General features: G+C 37.6%; 1 pseudogene; it reads left to right on the top strand.

The window, feature by feature from the left end:
* Positions 1-17,410, top strand: part of LOC122831333 — a 256,610-nt pseudogene that overhangs the window by 216,230 nt on the left and 22,970 nt on the right.

Below are 17,410 nucleotides of genomic sequence, written 5' to 3'. Positions count from 1 at the left end.
AAGGATGGAGAGGATGTTGGTGAAGAGAAGATCATGAGGAACTGTGGAGTGGATTTTCACATCTTTGTGATAAAATGGAAGCAAGGAGGGGGAGAGTTCTTATGGTAATTTTGAAAAATATTCACACCCCATTTAGATTTCTGCATATTTTCCCATTGTAACCAAATACCTCAACGTCAAATTTTGTCTGACAGAACAAAACATAATACAGCTGTATTTACTAAAGCTCCAAGTCTCTTGGCCTGTGCCTTTATCAAAAGATTGAATGTTTTAGTTTAAATATTAACACATGCTAATGGCAGCATCATTCTGTGGGGAAAGTTTTCTCCATCAAGTGTGATCTGACTGAACTTGAGCTAATTTACAAAGAACAGACAAAAGTTTTAATATCAGTACATGCAAGGCTGTTAGAGACATACTCCAAAAGTCTAATGGGCTATTTTTTGTCACATAAAAGTATTCTTAAATACATTGAAGTTTCTAACTGTAACATGATGAAATGTGTGAGTAGGTTTACTGTTTACAACATTACATTTTACTTACACATTACATATGCAGCAATAATTCATTCTTTTTTATGTTACGCTTTCATTCCCCATCCATTCACAGAAAGAGGATTTTTTTCATCCCTTATTCTTTCGTTTGATGTTAATGCCTAGTAATGAATTCAGGGACAGAAGCTCAGCTTGAAAACTGAATGTGAACATTTATTCATAATAAAAAACATATGTGCAAGACTTTATTGTAGGAGCAGAATGTGTTGTACTTTTTCTTTCATTTTACTTTTGTGATTGAGGTAAACATCCCTGCTGCTTCACACTGGCACAAAAATCAACGAATAAGTCATGTTCAGGGACATAAACATTCCCAAGCAAAGTGAACAGTTTTTGAGAGAATCAAGGAGTTTATTTTGAAATGCCACTTCTGTTCTTTAGTTCTCTTTTTTTTTCTCCTACAGAGGATAAAACAAGCATATGGCCTTAGAATGTCCCTGATTATTTATTTCATTACTCTAGTTTTTTTTTTGTTTGTTTGTTTTTAACTTCCAGACTTCATAAGCAGAGGAAGAGTAAAGCTTCATGTTTTTTGGTCCAAACACTGTGAGAAATCATAGCTTGTGATTTCATCGATCTAAGCATTGCCAAGCTGAATTTCAGATGTGCTGACAGTTTTTTTTTTTTGGTTGTTGTTTTTCATAGAGTCAAAGGGAAGTGAAGAGATTTCAAGGCTCGCTTTCAAACAAAACCAGACAGAACGCTGGCCGGGGGATCCAGTGCAGTCATTCTGAAACCGACACCTCACTTTTACGACTGAGCCAGCCTTCCATGAAATAAGATGTTTTCCGTTTGGTTCCTGCTGAGATAAAAGTTTGGCAGGCTAAGTGAGAACAGATAAGAAGTCAGGAGAAAGAATACATTGCAAAGGCAATTTCTCTGCAGGGACAGTATTCTGAAGTTGCTATCTTATATACCTGATGGTAGGAAAAATATTTTAAAAGTTTTGTTGCTGTAGAAGTCAATTATGAAGATCTTATCTTGATGTGCCAACAGAAATGTTTTTGTGGGGGTTTTTTTCAGTTTGGAGATGCTGTGGCTTTTTGGTGGTTAAACATTAAGTGACTTTACCTCACTTGCTTTTGCCGAGTAAAAATTCTGTGATTCCTTAGGGTCAAGAGAAAACCCAGTGAATGATGTAATATATACCAACAATTCTATAGACTTCATTGGTGGTTTTTGTTGTATATTGCAGGTTCTCTCCATTTATAGACATCTGTGCTTTTTGCTAAGTTCTATTAGAAAGCTTTCGGATGAGACCCAAATTCTTTGGCGAAGCAAAAGTCTAGATCTAGTCAGAATAATGAATAACTGTTTGAAGCAATTAGGTAATGAAAGTCTCTTGTAGCCACCTGAGCATCATGAGCTCAATATCAGTAGGTTATTCTGGGATTACATGAAGAAATAAAATCTTAGATTTAGACTAAAAAAACTGACTTTACAAGGATATCAAGCAAGTTCCACAAAAAACTTGAAACAAACCACCCTACAGACTCATAGGGTAAGACAACAGACTTACCCTAAAAACCTCAATATGGACTTTTTTTGTTTACTGCATTTTATAAAAAAAAAATTTTTATGCGTCTGCTTTAACGCATAATTGTTTTCCACATAAGTCATTGTTTAGCTCCATCTGAGCAACAGATTAAAAATATATTTGGGAAAAAGAGTCAAATTCTGTCAAATGAGTGAAAAGGAAAATTTTTCTTTTCACTTACACTTGTAATCATGATTAATCAGAAACCAGTTTCTAAATGTTTTAAGTTAAACCTTTGATGCGTTTTCCTTGTTCCTTTTTTAATTGTAGTAATTCTGTCAACGTAGTCATTTTTTTCTTTTGTCACAGTAAAAATGACACTTCATACATATATTTTACACCTTAAAGTGAAAGTGTTTGACTGCACGTTAATATACACAATTAATAAAACCTAGTTTGTTAAAAGAAATTGTTTTAATAATGGTAATGAAATCATTTCATTGGACTAATTAAACAAAAAAAAAATTGTTCTTCATGGCAGAATTACTGATTGCTGAAACAAATAGTGTTCCATGAGTTGTTGTTTGTTTATTAATGTTTTCCAATGAAAATTTGAAATTGTTACAGAACAGTGGAATCTATACTGAGATTATACAACACACATGGACTCTAGTTAGATCTCTTTAGAAGACAGTTAGTTGGAAGATGGTGTTAAGGACTACCGAGTTTTACAGGGACTGTAAAAGTCACAGCAGATTTTCCAATTTTTGTTTGCAACCACTGCTGAAAATAATGCATCATGTTGCTGCACTACCATAAAATCCCTACACGATTCATTATGGTTGATGGTTCTAGTGAACTTAAATTACTGCGCAAGGTAATATACATTTTACAGCTGTATTATTCAGTAGTAATTTCATATCAATTTGTGAGTGGTTCAGTTTTTTTTGTGCAAACTATTGTTCAGAACTTGTGTCATACCAACAGGCTGAGTAGAGTTGCAGTATCTTTACTCATGGCGGTAGTGTTTGATATGCTCCTCTCAATAGGGCCTTTCCACAGTTGTGTCATTTTTCTCCAACAAGAACATTAGTTCTGTTCAATGCCCTATTCAAGCTGGAGCCTTACTTTCATTTAATCCTCCATATGAACCTCCTGAGTGTTGAGTTGTAATCTGGACCTTTTTTCTGTTTCTTTCTCCCAGCTGCGGGCCCATGCAGTGGACATGAATGGGAACCAGGTCGAGAACCCGATTGATCTGTACATCTTCGTTATCGACATGAATGACAACAGACCAGAGTTCAAAAACCAGGTCTACAATGGTTCTGTGGATGAAGGTTCTAAACCAGGTAATGACACAGAAGAGAAGGTAAAGGGACAATTTATCCAGAGCAATTCCAGAAATTAGCCTGTTGCAGCAGCCAATGTAAGTCTACAAAAGATCAGTGGTGTGAATTATAGGAAAGAACGTTGTCATTACAAGTGTTGTGCAAGTGTGAATATTGGGCAGAACAGAGACTTTTCCATTCCCTTTGATGTATAAGTCTCTCTGTGTCTTACAGCTTTTCATTTAGCCCAGAAAAACAAAGACTTTAGAGCAATAAGCGTTCTCGTGCTGGTGAAAATATTGAGGATTAAATGTACCAAATGTAGTTTCTACTGGCTCGTTTATTATCAAACCTTGGAGCAGAAGTATGCCAGAGTTGTGCTCCGTGTTCAGGCATTTGTGAGTTTGAGTCTGATGAGCCCAACTTTATAATGCTGGAGGTGATCTGAAGAGGTGTCCAGGTGCTCGTTTTCATCCCTAAATTTTTTGTTTACTTTTTTTCATTCTGCATTTTTTCAGGATGATCTTTTCTTTCCCCCTTCTGTTGCCGTTCCCCCGGCCTTGCCCCACACAGCATATGAGTCTCTATGGCATGCATGACATTAAGCTGAACAATAATCATAAAAAAAGACTTTTAGAATTTGGAGCTTCAGTGGTTTCAAAGGAAGGCCAATTACAGACTTGAATTAGTTTGCAAATTAAAGAGTCATTATGGGGACGTAATCCTGTCAGGCACAGCTTAGGACGCCCATACAAAGGGTACACATTAAACCCCATATGAGTGCAGCTTAATGAAATTACCCCAGTGATGTGTGACACATTGTGATTCTTCATCTTTCACTGTATCCCTTCATCTCAAGTGAAAAGTTTTGGGCGGGGACTGATAGTCTCTCGACTTGGAATCAAACCAAACACGCAGTCAGTCCTCTGTTGCTCTCCTTCTCTTTCCTGCTCTCTGTTCATAACATCTTTTTTTTTTTCCTTGTCTAACTAAGAGGGCTTTGGAGTGCTCCCTCTGGCCGAGTCATTGACAAATGTTGCTTTGAAACGTAATGAAGTTTGAAATGGGAGCTGCGGTTACAATTATCCTCGGACAGAGGCTGTCAGTGGCGTGATATCACTATCTCTGGCAATTAGAATCAACTAGCAAAGAGGGAGAAAGAGATGGAGAGATTGGGTGACAGGCGGCGGGATCCCACAGAGTTTCATGAGAGAGTGGAGACTTGAAAGCAAACAAGCAAAACATTCATGGAAGCACAGAGGCTTATTCTTCAAATAATGGGTGACTCATCAGGAGGGGCTCGTGCATTTAGGCACCTACAGTAAGTTATGTAGTGATACCTTCTGCTTGGATGTAAACTGCACCCTATTTCTTCACCCTATTACATAACAATGCATACAGTATTGTTATGTAATATTACATAACAATACTGCCCCTGTAAACAAATACTTCTTAAAATGAGACCTTTCTTGTCACTTAATTAATATGTCTATTCAAAAGTTGAATTGTACATTATTTGTTTTTATGCCTGCAAACACATTGTAGTTTTTAAATGGATTTTAGCACATTTTTACCTAGCAACAGTAAGCAAGGAAGATAATCTATAGGACTGTTGGGGGATATCATCTCTGAGTAACAGGATTTCAGATTTCATTTGCTTCAAGCTTGCATTAATATTGTTGATAAAGTTCATGATCTCTTACTTATGGAGAGAAAAGTGACACAATAAATTAAACTCACAATATTTGTCTCTGGTGATTTTGTTTTACATGTGAGAAGAACAGTTCTAATCTGTTCAATTAGAAATATCTAATTGAACAGATTAGATAGTTCTTTTTGAACTATCTAATCTGTTCAAAAAGAACAGATTAGATAGTTTGCTTAAGTAGCACAAAACAAAAAATAAAGTACCACACTAAACATGTCAAAGCAAAACAGAACATTAGAAAAAAAACATGTTTCTTTCAATTAGTAATAGTTTTGCTGTGGTTGGACAGCATAATAAAGGAAAATCAAATGTGTTACACATCAGCACAATCCCGTGGGAAGGTGCTACGCTGCCAGATGTAAAGAACAAAACTCTTGTCATTAATCAGCCCGTTGACTGTGAGTCAGTGTCGCCTGGCAAAGCACAAAGTTGAGGCGTTTTCCACATGTGGGCGGGAAAATTTGGCAAATGATGTCCACACAGGCATTTGCAGAATTTGAACTATCCTACTACAGTAAGAAAAATCCTAAAAATGCAGTCACGATTCAGTAACAAAAATCTGATTAATTTAGATTTGTATTGGATTAAGTGGGAGTGGGGACAAAAAAGTATTCTGTGGGTCCAGCTGTTTTGGTTTTGCACCCATATGATAGAAAAACACTCCCAAAACCTTGGAAGCCCTGAAGCATTTTTAATGTATATTTTTTGGATGTTGTTTTTTTAAACTGAAGCAAATGATAAATAATACAATTTTGAACATGTCTGAATCTCTTTTGGTTCATAATTCCACCTTCATTCATTCATCACTTCTCTGCCCTTTCTCCGTTTGCCTTATCACTTGGTTTTATTCTATTAAATACAAAAATGTTGTGGATTGGATGGCTATAGATAGAATTTGCCAAACTGTAATCAAATGTAGAGAAGATTTCACTTTTGTATGAAGAAATATATGCCAATGCAAAAATTGTGATTACAGGTTGTAATTTTGTTTGAAAAGAAAATGTCTGTGAGGCCAGGAAAAATTATTAATGTGAAACAAGTAATTATTAAATAGCATGTATGTGATGTTTTCTCTGAGCAGTTAGTCCTGCTCTCATGTATGGAAGTTGACAGGAGTAATCTGCTGTCACTTCCAATCTTGGGTAGAGGCTTTTCCTTTTTCTTTTCAACATGTTTATTAATCACTGTGTGAGCTCCACCTGCAAACTGTTTGTGAATTGCTGAAGTTGTTTCTTTGCTGTCAAATGTCAGAGATGTATGTAGCTTGATAAAACATCTTCAAAACCATTGCCAGGGAAAAAAAAACCCCTCAAAGGTCAAAGCAGAAAATGTTAAAACAGAGCAAGCTCAAAAGCTTAAGGATTGTGAACACTCAGGAAAAGAGTCGAATGTGATGCAATGTGAGATATTCTGCCTCTGTGCAAGTGACTGGCAAAAATCAACAAATCCCTCTGGAGAAACTGAGTTTAAGAAAAATGTCCTGATGAATGGCAAGATTTCTTTAATTTTTAGTTTTTTTATTTTGTCAAACATTTTCATGATGCTGTGTACTCTGTTGAGTACACAGCATCCAACAGTGCCTTAGATCCTCCACCATACAGAACAGTAGGAATGTTTATTTTTTCCATATATTCATTCATTGTAAATCATGTAACCCACCAGGAGTGTTTGTAGCTCATGGTTTAGTCTTGAATCTGAGAAAAAACAGGTTTGATAAATCCCCTTTCTTTTATAGACGTGGACAAGCTGTGGCAGATTGAATGCAGGAATTGGTACATGAATGGAAATAAACAAGGAAATTATCAAAACACAAATTAACACCAAAACCCAAACATAACAATACAACAATAACATAGAAAGCAGTATTTTCAGCAATAAGAGCAAAATTAACTGCATTTGGATGTGCATGTTGACCAAACTTTTGTCTTTGCCAGGAACTTATGTAATGCATCTATCTGCATTTGATGCCGATGACAACACCACAGCTAATGGAATGGTGCGCTATCGGATCCTGTCCCAGACACCGCACAGCCCCATCCCTAACATGTTCACCATCAACAGTGAGACGGGGGACATTATGACAGTGGCGCCTGGACTCGACAGAGAGGTTTGTCTTTCATGTTTCACACTTCACAAAGATATTGTGACAGTGAGGAAATGGGTGCTTTTGAATCTGAGAACCCCTTGAGGTTTCACCATGTCTAACTGGGCATAAGACACAACTTTATTTTCTCTTAAGGACCACTTTTTTAACAGTACTGTTTACTACATCAACACTTTTAAATCTCATGTAGCCATTTGTCAGAACATATTTCCTCCACACAAACATCAACTCCTCTGTTTTGTTATTATCCTCTCTTTTTTTATTATTGTTGTTATCTTTCCTTTTTTTTTTTTTTTTTTTTTTTTTTTTACAGTAAATAGTCTTTGGTCACCTTGTTTATAGAGCTCTAAAAGTTGTGACAAGATCCAAATGTGTTTATTCTCGCATCAAGGATGTGCCAGTGACAACTCTGCAAAGACATCTGCGAAACAGATCATCCTCCCAAACTGTCACTACTGACAGACCTATTAACAACACATCATGCTGCGGTGGGCTGCTCATGTTGTGTTGTTCATGCCTGTGAGTGTGTGTATGGCTGTGTGGTAGAGACAAAGGGAAATTTTTTGAGATGGAATGCCCTTGACACCTGTCAGACAAACACAAAAGCCCATATAACCACATCTGTGCTCGGTAAAACAAGAGCAGCGGAGGGAAAAGGAAAAGCTGAGGGGGAGCAGGAGAACAAAAACAGAGCTGAATAGACGGGGTATTACCATGATGAGTGGAGAACTGAGTGTGAATTTGGCAAAGAAAAAAAATAGGGTGACAGAGACGGAGAAACAGGGCAAGACAGTGGGGTGCCAGAGGGAAAGAAAGGTATGAGGCCAACATGTACTAAAAATTTCCCAGCTGAACCGCTGCTGCTTATTTTTTCTGTTTTATCTGCACGTTGGAAAATCCAGACACTCTCCCTAAAATGTAGGATTAAACTCATCCTATCCCATTTTTTACTTCAAAGAACTCTTACTGAAATAATTATTTTTGCCTTTCACGTCATATGATATTATAGGTTGAGTTCAGCGTGACCAGTTTTCCTTTTCCAGTAGCGGTTCTAACTATACAAATTACTGCTTGTATTGTAATCTCACAGCAATTTAACTCTATTCCTTCCTGCTTTTTAAAGAAAGCTCAGCAAATTGCCTGACAAAAAAGTAAAGATGTTGAAGCAGATTTGAACAGCATCACTTTGACGTCTTCAGTACAATGAAAAAATATAAATACCTCCTAAATGTTTATCTGTGTTTTAACACTACAACCATAAACTTTTATGTTTTTTTAATTTTTTTTTATTTTAAAGACCCAAAACGATAGTTAGTTGTTAACGATAGTGAAGTGGAAGGAAAGTAATACATAAAAACTGCATTGTTTGTGTTTTATTTATTTTGATTCTGCCAAATGAAATATTGTGAAACCAATTGTGTTCACCAGTCAACTAATTAGTAAACAGAACTGACTTTTCTGGAATTATGCGACACCAAAAATAAAAAAATAAAAAAAAGATGGAAGACCAACCAATTTAACTTAATCTGCACTCTAAGATGTCAACAAGTCTTGTATAAAGACAGTGTTAATGTCTTTCAGGAACTTGTTAAAGACACTACTACCTATTTGGCATGTCTATACTTCATGTTAATAGAACTGTAAATGTTCCCGTGGGATCCAGGTGAAAAGGTTAAGAGTTTAAGTGTGGCTAAAAGCCAGTTTCTTTAACCTCTTGACCATAAAATCTCATTCTGATCAGAGCATCTTCAAAGTGGCAGAACTTGTGAGATGTTGCTGTAACATAACATCTATTATTAACCTTAAGTGGGCCAAGGAGGGACACCTAGTACAGCAGAGAGAGGGAGGGTCGCTGAAGCTCAAGGTTCATTGATGGCTTAGGGACCAAGAGCTTGTGCAGCTGGTCTATATATTAAACTGTGATGGCATAACCTTGTCAAACTTGGCCGTAGAAGTAAAAGGCCTGTGGGCCGTATGATTCTGTTGTGGTGCTAAATTAAAAAAGCTATTGTTAGTGATTTGCTGCATTTCAAGCTATATATAAGCGCAAATTTATGAAAATTCCGTGTTTGCTTCGAGAAAGACCTGCAGTGTAATTGTCACCACAAAACCAAGATCTGTCTTGACAATTACACCGGAGACCCTACATACAGCCATGACTTTGTCAACAAACATGAAGGTAGAGTATAAAAGCTATGTGTGAAAAACCATTTCAGAACCTTCCTTTGGAAGCAACAAATTTAGATTCATTTTTGATTTGTCAGTCATACATAATCTTGTATGTTGCTTTGGAATATACAGTAGTTTTATTTCATTAAGGTTTGTGGGTATTTTTTAATATAATTACATAAGATCCATGATGTCATATAAATCATCTGTTCCTAGAAAACAGATAGGAAGCCTGTTACTGTGCAGTGAAGAAAAATGTCCTTGCTGAGCAGCTTTTTATGGGAAAATGCACCAAAAACATCACTAATCATATTTTAGCCAGCATTTTTGCATCTTGAAACCTTGACAGTTTAAACGCCACAAAGTACTTTGTAGTCTGATCTGTGAAAGGTGTTATGTGACTGCAAAAGCAATAATTAAATGACCCATTTTTTGTCAGATTTCACCGCTTTCTTGACAACCCTGCTGTGTCCTGTCCTCTCCTGTGTTCATTCCCTTTAAAATGTCTGCTTCCTCTTCTTTTTTAACTCACATATTGATTCTCTGCTAACTGGTCTGCAGTGGACTTTTAAAGAGCTCGTTGACAGCAACAGACCTCAGCACTCCAGAGGAAACTGGGTGTGCTGTGGTATTGTTGCAACCCGAGAGTTTCAGAGAAGCTCTGCATAATTACTCCGTTGTCTAATTAGTGAGTGTTATGTACAAGCTGTACACAGGCTGATGGGACAGCCAGGCAAGAACAAGATATGTAGAAAGAGAAGCGTCAATGTGTGCTTGCATGTTTACGTTAATGTTAATGAGTGTGTGCTCAAGGTTGGAGTTCAGCATCTCATTTAGCATCAAGATGAGAGGAACCAAGAAGAGCTGTCTAATCCTCCTGATGTGGCGTCCTGGTCTAATTGGGATATTTACTTGGTAATTAGCAGGTGAGAGAAAGACAGTGGGAATGTAATTGGGAATCTCAGTGACAAGACACATTATCCAGACAGTCGGCTCCTGGGCTCTATCCTTCCTGCAGCCCATTAACTGCACCCTGGGACAGAAGAAGAGAAAACGAAAGCTGCGAAAGAAGAGCTGGATGAATAAGAAAAAACACAAGTGCTGCTGTGCACAGAAACACAAATAATTAAAAAAAAAATCTCATCCCATGAAGTGACATTGTGTCATTTCAAAAGAGGGAATGGCATTTATTATTCCCTCATATTACTGCTTCACAGATAGTCTATTAATCTCTGTCAGTTGGATCATTGTCTCCACATCTGTCGATGAGTGGCACTGAATAAGCAGCGCGCCTAACGACTTTGATGGCATGCTGTACCCGTGGGGAGGCTTCACAGTGCAGCCTCTGGATGGTGTGATGTCTGGCCAGGTTCCACCAAGAAACGTTTCGGTTCAGTCATTTGAAAGACTTTACCCTTATGATTCTGTGTTTCAAATAAAACCACGGCTCGCCAATAAGGGCTTTGTTTTTCTCCTGGGAGTCGCAGTCTGTAAACTATGGGATGTGCTCATAGAAGAGAAAGCTATCTTTAGATGAATAACTGCATTACTATGTCTCCCCCTTTTTTCTTTTGTCCTTTCTCAGAAAGTGTCCCAGTACACCATCATTGTGCAAGCCACAGACATGGAGGGAAACCTCAACTTTGGCCTTTCCAACACTGCCACTGCCATCATCACTGTCACGGACATCAATGATAACCCTCCCATGCTGACCTCAAGAACTGTAAGTTATTACAAATATGGAAGTGTGCTGAAGGTAACTGTTTAGAGAACGAGAGGGTCTGGGTTCAAAGAGGTTGGTGAAAATGAAAAAAGGCTAGAGGGAAAGTCCTGAGAGAAGAATGTGTAGCTATAGGAGAAATGAAAAGCAAAAGGAAGTAGGAGTCAAAAGAGTGACGAAGAAAGGAAATTCAATTTTGGTTCAATTATATTGATACACTAACATTCCACACTGATTTCAAGGCTCCTTGCAAAGAAAGAAACCCAATTCCCTTTGAATCAGAACTTTCAACAACATGGACAAAAGTTCCAGCAATATTGTGTGGCTGTAAAACATAATTTATGCTTTTAAAATACAGAGAATGCCTACTTGTTTTCCTGTAAAGGACACTTGCACACGAGGAACCATGATCTATATTATTGACTTCCGTCTGCAAGAATACTCGATCCTGCAGATGGTTAGTGATTGTTGTCATCATAGGGATATTTAGAATGATGATTGCATTACACTGGGTCATTACTGGGAGCAGGGTAAAAATTAAAAGTCCAATGTAATGCATTTTATGTAATGTATTAAATCACTAGATGGGTAAGACATTTCCCTTTTGGCTGAGTCTTACATCAAGTGTGTCACTTGTAGTGTACGTTACAAGACGGCTAAAAGCAGAATCAGTTTCCTGCACTTCTAATTAATGATAAACAGTGTTGGTAAATGTCAAAATTTCTCTTTTGCAGTACAGCCAAGTACAATAACCAACACAAGTCCTAACTAATTCAAGAAAAGCAAAACCTGTTAACAAAACATCAAAATATCTTAAATATCAGGAACCGGCCAAGCTTGAGCTGTTACTGATGTGAGGAGCTGCTGGTTTTAAATAGGCTGGAAAGACTGGCTCAGATGCTCCTAGATAGAGAAATCCAATCCACACCCACTTTACCTTGAGAAACAGAGCAGGTAATATAAAGCAGTTGGAGAACATTGCAATGAACCCAACTCAGGACATTTCAGTCTATCACCCAGTATTAAAAGGAGTATGGTGCAGTTGCAGGACTAATGGACCAGGCTCATTTATCAGAGAGAACTTGGGGGGGTTGTACAGGTCCACTGCCATGGCTGAAGAATATGTTGACAAGACAGCAATTATTCACATAAGAAAACCCAAATAAGTCGTGTATACAATTTGCTTCAAGTCAAACAGGGGCCACAGCGTCTTCATCTGACATGAAGATGCATGTCAGAGATGATGGGAAGATGGATGGAGATAAAAACACTACAATCCTGGAAGACAATTTATTAGGCATTACCAAAGAGCTGAGAGAAAGTTCTCTTTCTAAGACAACACCAAACATGCAGACGGCGCTTTAATGGAATAGTTATAGTTTTTCAGCATAATAAGTATTAAAATGGCCCTAAACCAGGGGTCTCAAACTCAATTTCCCTGGGGGCCGCTGGAGGTAGAGTCTGGGTGAGGCTGGGCCGCATCGGGTTTTCCACAAGAAAAGCTCTTACAAAAACATTCCAATGTTATCAAATGTCTTTATTTTTATTTTTTAAACACAAAATAAGATGAAAAAATAAATAAATTAACAATTCATAAGAAAAAAAAATTAATCAGTAATAAATAAATAAAATATAATAATAACACAGCAGCTATAGAAGACTAGATAAATGTAATTATTATAATTCAGATTCAAATGGCTGTATTAACAGTTCTTTAACCTTTAACTTTCTGAACATGAATGGAACATTGAACATAAACTGTTATGATTATAACAGTTTATAAACTGTTTCTTCTGCCTACTTCATACAGCGAGAGGTCTGGCAGCGCTTCCTCTCGCATAGCCGAGCCACATTTGGCTTAAGGGAGGAGGCAGTTGAGACCCTAAGTAGAGCTTGAAGATGCTCGTCAGTAAGTCTGGACCTGTACTTGGACTTATTGAAGTTCAAGGTAGAGAAGAGCTGCACAAGTATGTGCTCCCAACCAGACACATGGTCCGCTTGAACATTTGGGAAAGCTCAGGGAAGCTGGGTGGCAATTCTCTCAAAAATTGCCCAAGCTTGTCTGCTTTTCCACTCACCTCCCTGAACTTGGCTTTGAGTTCAGAGTGGCACTGCGGGTCAATGAGCTCCATTTGAAGCACTGTGATTGGTAAGTTAGTTCAGCTACACAACACTGAAAAGTGCCAATCATATCAAACTGAGGCAGTGTTGGCATAGTTACTTTGAAAAAGTAACTTTAATCGGACTACTGATTACTCCTTGAAAAGTAACTTAGTTATATTACTGACTACTTGATTTGGAAAGTAAGTTACACTAAAAGTTACACTTTTTAGTTACTTTCAGCAGGTGCTAACAACACTCCACCTCCTGTGAAAATCACATTGAGCTTTGCCAATACTTTTTGTAAGCTATTTTATAATGGTAACATCAACAATGTGTCTCCACTGATAAGGTTGAACTGAAGTGGAGATTGTAGAAAAATAAAAAACGTGAGTAGTTTGTGTGGTCCACTGTTGTCTGGAAAACTCCAGGAAGGATTTTAAACCCCTCCCCCAGCCTCCAGGTTCTGTGTTACGGCCCTGCATTTGGTGTCACTGCACAGAGCTCCTCCTGCAGCTCACAGCTCAGATGGCTGCACAGATTTGCGACACTTATCTTAGTATTAATAATTAGAATTAAGTTGCCATTATAATTATTGGAAACTACGGACACGTTCATTCGTGGCTGTTTTCACGTTTATTGCGTTGTTTAAATTAGTCTCGATATTTGTAGTTTTCTGGAGTGCAACGCGAAGCTCGACGTCATTCAGAGGTAATACAGTAACTTGCCATTAACAAAGACACAGCGGGACGGATCATCTGAGAAATGATGAACAGGAGAGACTGAGTAAAACTACCTTAATGACGGACAAATTCTGGGATTTATTATGAGTCTCTGCTTATTTCCAAGCCCAAATGAGCAACTTCACGTTCAAAAACGAGCCCAAAAAGCGCAACCCGCCACTCATTAAATCGGCAAGCGACTTTAAAAAATGAAGCCCAAAGCCGCTTATAATAATCGGACTTGGCGGCAGAATCTCAAAATAGTTCCAGTTTTTCCACCAACAAAATGCGCATCTCCCTCCATTGTTTAGATTTCTGTCGCATAGAGACGTCGGTCACTCGACAAGACACGTAGAGGAAATACGATTAAATAACAAAAGAAGATAGTAACGCAAAAATGATTTTGATAAGTAGGCTAACTGTAGTCTGACTACTGGATTTGAAATAGCATATTACTCGTTACTGAAAAACGTGGTCCGACGTCAGTAACGCATTACAAATTAACGCGTTACTGACATCACTGCTCGCGGGCCACACTAACATTAAACTTTCATATTAAGGTGGGGGCCACAAACTATCGTCCCGAGGGCCGCAGTTGGCCCGCGGGCCGCGAGTCTGAGACCCCTGCCCTAAAGCATATCAAGTATTTAAAGGCTCATTATTGCAATAACTACACACTGTACATGGTCCTACCAAACATTGACTTATAGGGCTGGAAACAAATGCACTCCATACTTCTCAGTTTTAGTTTAAAAACAAGAAATATGACAAACCTAAATAAATTCAATGAAATTTTGAGTTTAAGATGACAAATGTGGCTAAGCTCAATCAATATAAATACATTTGGAAGGCATGGTCTCATTCATTTTGTTTCCTAATAATTTTGAGCAAAGCATTCAACTATTTGTAAGGCAGGCAAGTCTTTTGACTGCTGAGACCACTACACCCAACTCTTAACAGCACTATGTGGGATTAAGAACTAAAAGGAAGAATGGGTGGACGAAAAGCCCTTTGCTCTCCGACTCCCAGAGCAGATATTAATACTTTGTCAACACTGAGCTCAGCCTTTCAGTTGGTAGAAAAGCAGTTAGCATTAGTATTTGCTCTGGGGGCTGTTAGGACTCTTATGATGTTCAGCTAGCACAGACATCAAGCATGTGTCAGCTACAAACCTCATCAGAGAGGTGCTACATCACGCAGAGACATGGAGAGAAACAAGCAGGGAAAAGATGAACAAAAAAAATCTAGAAAATAAATGTGTATATGTTTAAATGTACTGGATGAACAGACCACATTTTAGACTCCAAAAAAAAAAAAGAAAAGGGAGAATGACGAGGAGACAAGGAAGAATGAGGGAGTACGTTGTCACTCAAGCAATTTCCTACAGTAGCAGTGATGAAGTGCAGACAGGCCTTGTTGTAAATCAGTAGCCTTCCCTGACTCCTTTTTCTGCATTAACATTCCCTACTGATGGTGGTATATTGATGATGCAGGGCAATAACAGATTGATATCCTCTAACTGGATTCCACCTAGTTAAAGTGCATTTCCATCAGCGTCACATGAGGAAGTTAATATTATCAGGAATATTGATGATAAACTTTAGTTGAGGTTTAGGATTCACGATGAGGAAAGCACTTTCACCCACTCTTCTCATAAATCATCCATTTTAGTAGGGGGAGATAACATGAAAAGCCATTTTGTTGAGATTGCAGGCCATTATGCAAATATTTAGTTTTAGCAATAAACCTCATAGATCTTTCAGCATGTCCCAGAAATATAAAGTTTGGGGAATTTGTCTTTAATGTGGATGATTAATATTTCATCATGCCTATCAGAGGCTGGCCTATTTTTCAAGTAGTCACAGAGTTTGTGTATGTGTGCAAATGTGAAGCCTCTGGGTGTTTATTGCATTATATCTCTAATACAGATAGATTTGATAAAATTAATCAATTTGTTTATACCTTTTGTGTTTACTCCACTGCTGCTATGTTTCCATATGGCATTGTAGATAAGTGCAGGGATGCACAATCGTACCAGTTTGTGCAGGATTCTCTACCCTGGTTTCTTGGCCTCCTGCCTGTGCTGCCCTTACAAAGTTCACATGATGAAGCTCCCTGTCACTTTCTGCCTCTCTTTCTACCTTACTCTCCTCCTTGTAGTTTTCTGAGGACCAAAGTAGTGACAGAAGAGTAAGGCTGCTGGCAAGAGGTAATATGTCAAGTGTTGAGAGAAAGCCAGCAGTGGTCATTGCCAATCACAATCAAAGGGATCCACCCTTATTCCCTCATGTCCAACCCTTGGAGTTAAGGTTTGCTATCACTTAGAAGAAAACCTGCCTAATTAGATGTTTGCATCTCTGCCTTAAGGTAGTCTTATTACAATTCTACTCTGAAAAACCACAGACCCATGTACTCTTCTAGAATTATAGTAGCCAAAGGAAATTTTATCAAACACTCACTAATGGAGAATTTAACCAGAACCACCTCCATGGTTATTTGCACCTCTAGTAAAGACATAGAGAGCCTTAAAATGAATAAATCTTGTATTGCAGAAGCATATGTCCATTTTTACAAGAATAAAAAAAACCCTTAGGAAATAATTTTGTTGTTTACAGAATCACCATTTTCACACATATTGGCATGCCTCTCCCTTCCTATTAAACAAGTACAACTGTTTTTAAAGTGTTTTGAAGCTCTCAATTAGTTACCCAATACTTCCTATCTTTCCTGTGGAATACATACAATATGACATGGGGACATATTTCTGTTGACCAGATAGCTGAAGTGGGGTCCTGGAATCAGGAAGTCTCCAGAGCAACAATAGACTATATAGTTTTCTGCTTATAACCGGCAGGACTTTAACTTAAAATTTTCAAACACTGTCATGTTATAACATGGTAATTATATCGTATCAACAATATAATTATTGTATCTCATTGTGTCACATTTATACAATATAATCATTATGTTTATGCAATATAATTGTCACATTCGTACAATATAATTGTCACATTTAAACAATATATTGTTTGTACAATAAATTACCGTAAAATTATTATTATTATTATTATTATTATTATTATTATTATTGTAAAATAACATAAATATATTATCATGTTCATACAATATATTATTATGTTTGTACAATGTAATTATAATTATATAACGTGATAGTGCTCAAAAATTTTGTTTCCTCCTTGACAGCAACACACTTCTGTACCTTTCAGTTCCCCCAAATAAAAAAACTTGTAGCTGCAGTGCTGTTAGTCAGAATGTGGTGAATCCTTTAAAGGCTTTGATCATAACTGGTTAACACTTGCCCTTAGCTTTCACTAAGGGCAAATTACTCAAAAACAAGATGTTGAAGGATTCCTAAGAGAACCTCTGAGCTTCCTCTGAAGTTTATGTTTTTGAATTGGTTTTGGGGAGTCCCTGAACCAAACTACAGCAATAAATCACACAAGCACACACAACAAATGCTCAGACAATAACATACGACAGCCTGCCTACTTAGCCAAACCAGACAGT

This window comes from Gambusia affinis, linkage group LG01 (assembly GCF_019740435.1).
Source record: "Gambusia affinis linkage group LG01, SWU_Gaff_1.0, whole genome shotgun sequence".
Lineage (NCBI taxonomy): Eukaryota > Metazoa > Chordata > Actinopteri > Cyprinodontiformes > Poeciliidae > Gambusia > Gambusia affinis.
The sequence above is the reverse complement of the archived record's forward strand: the minus strand, read 5'-3'. Positions and strand labels throughout refer to the sequence as shown.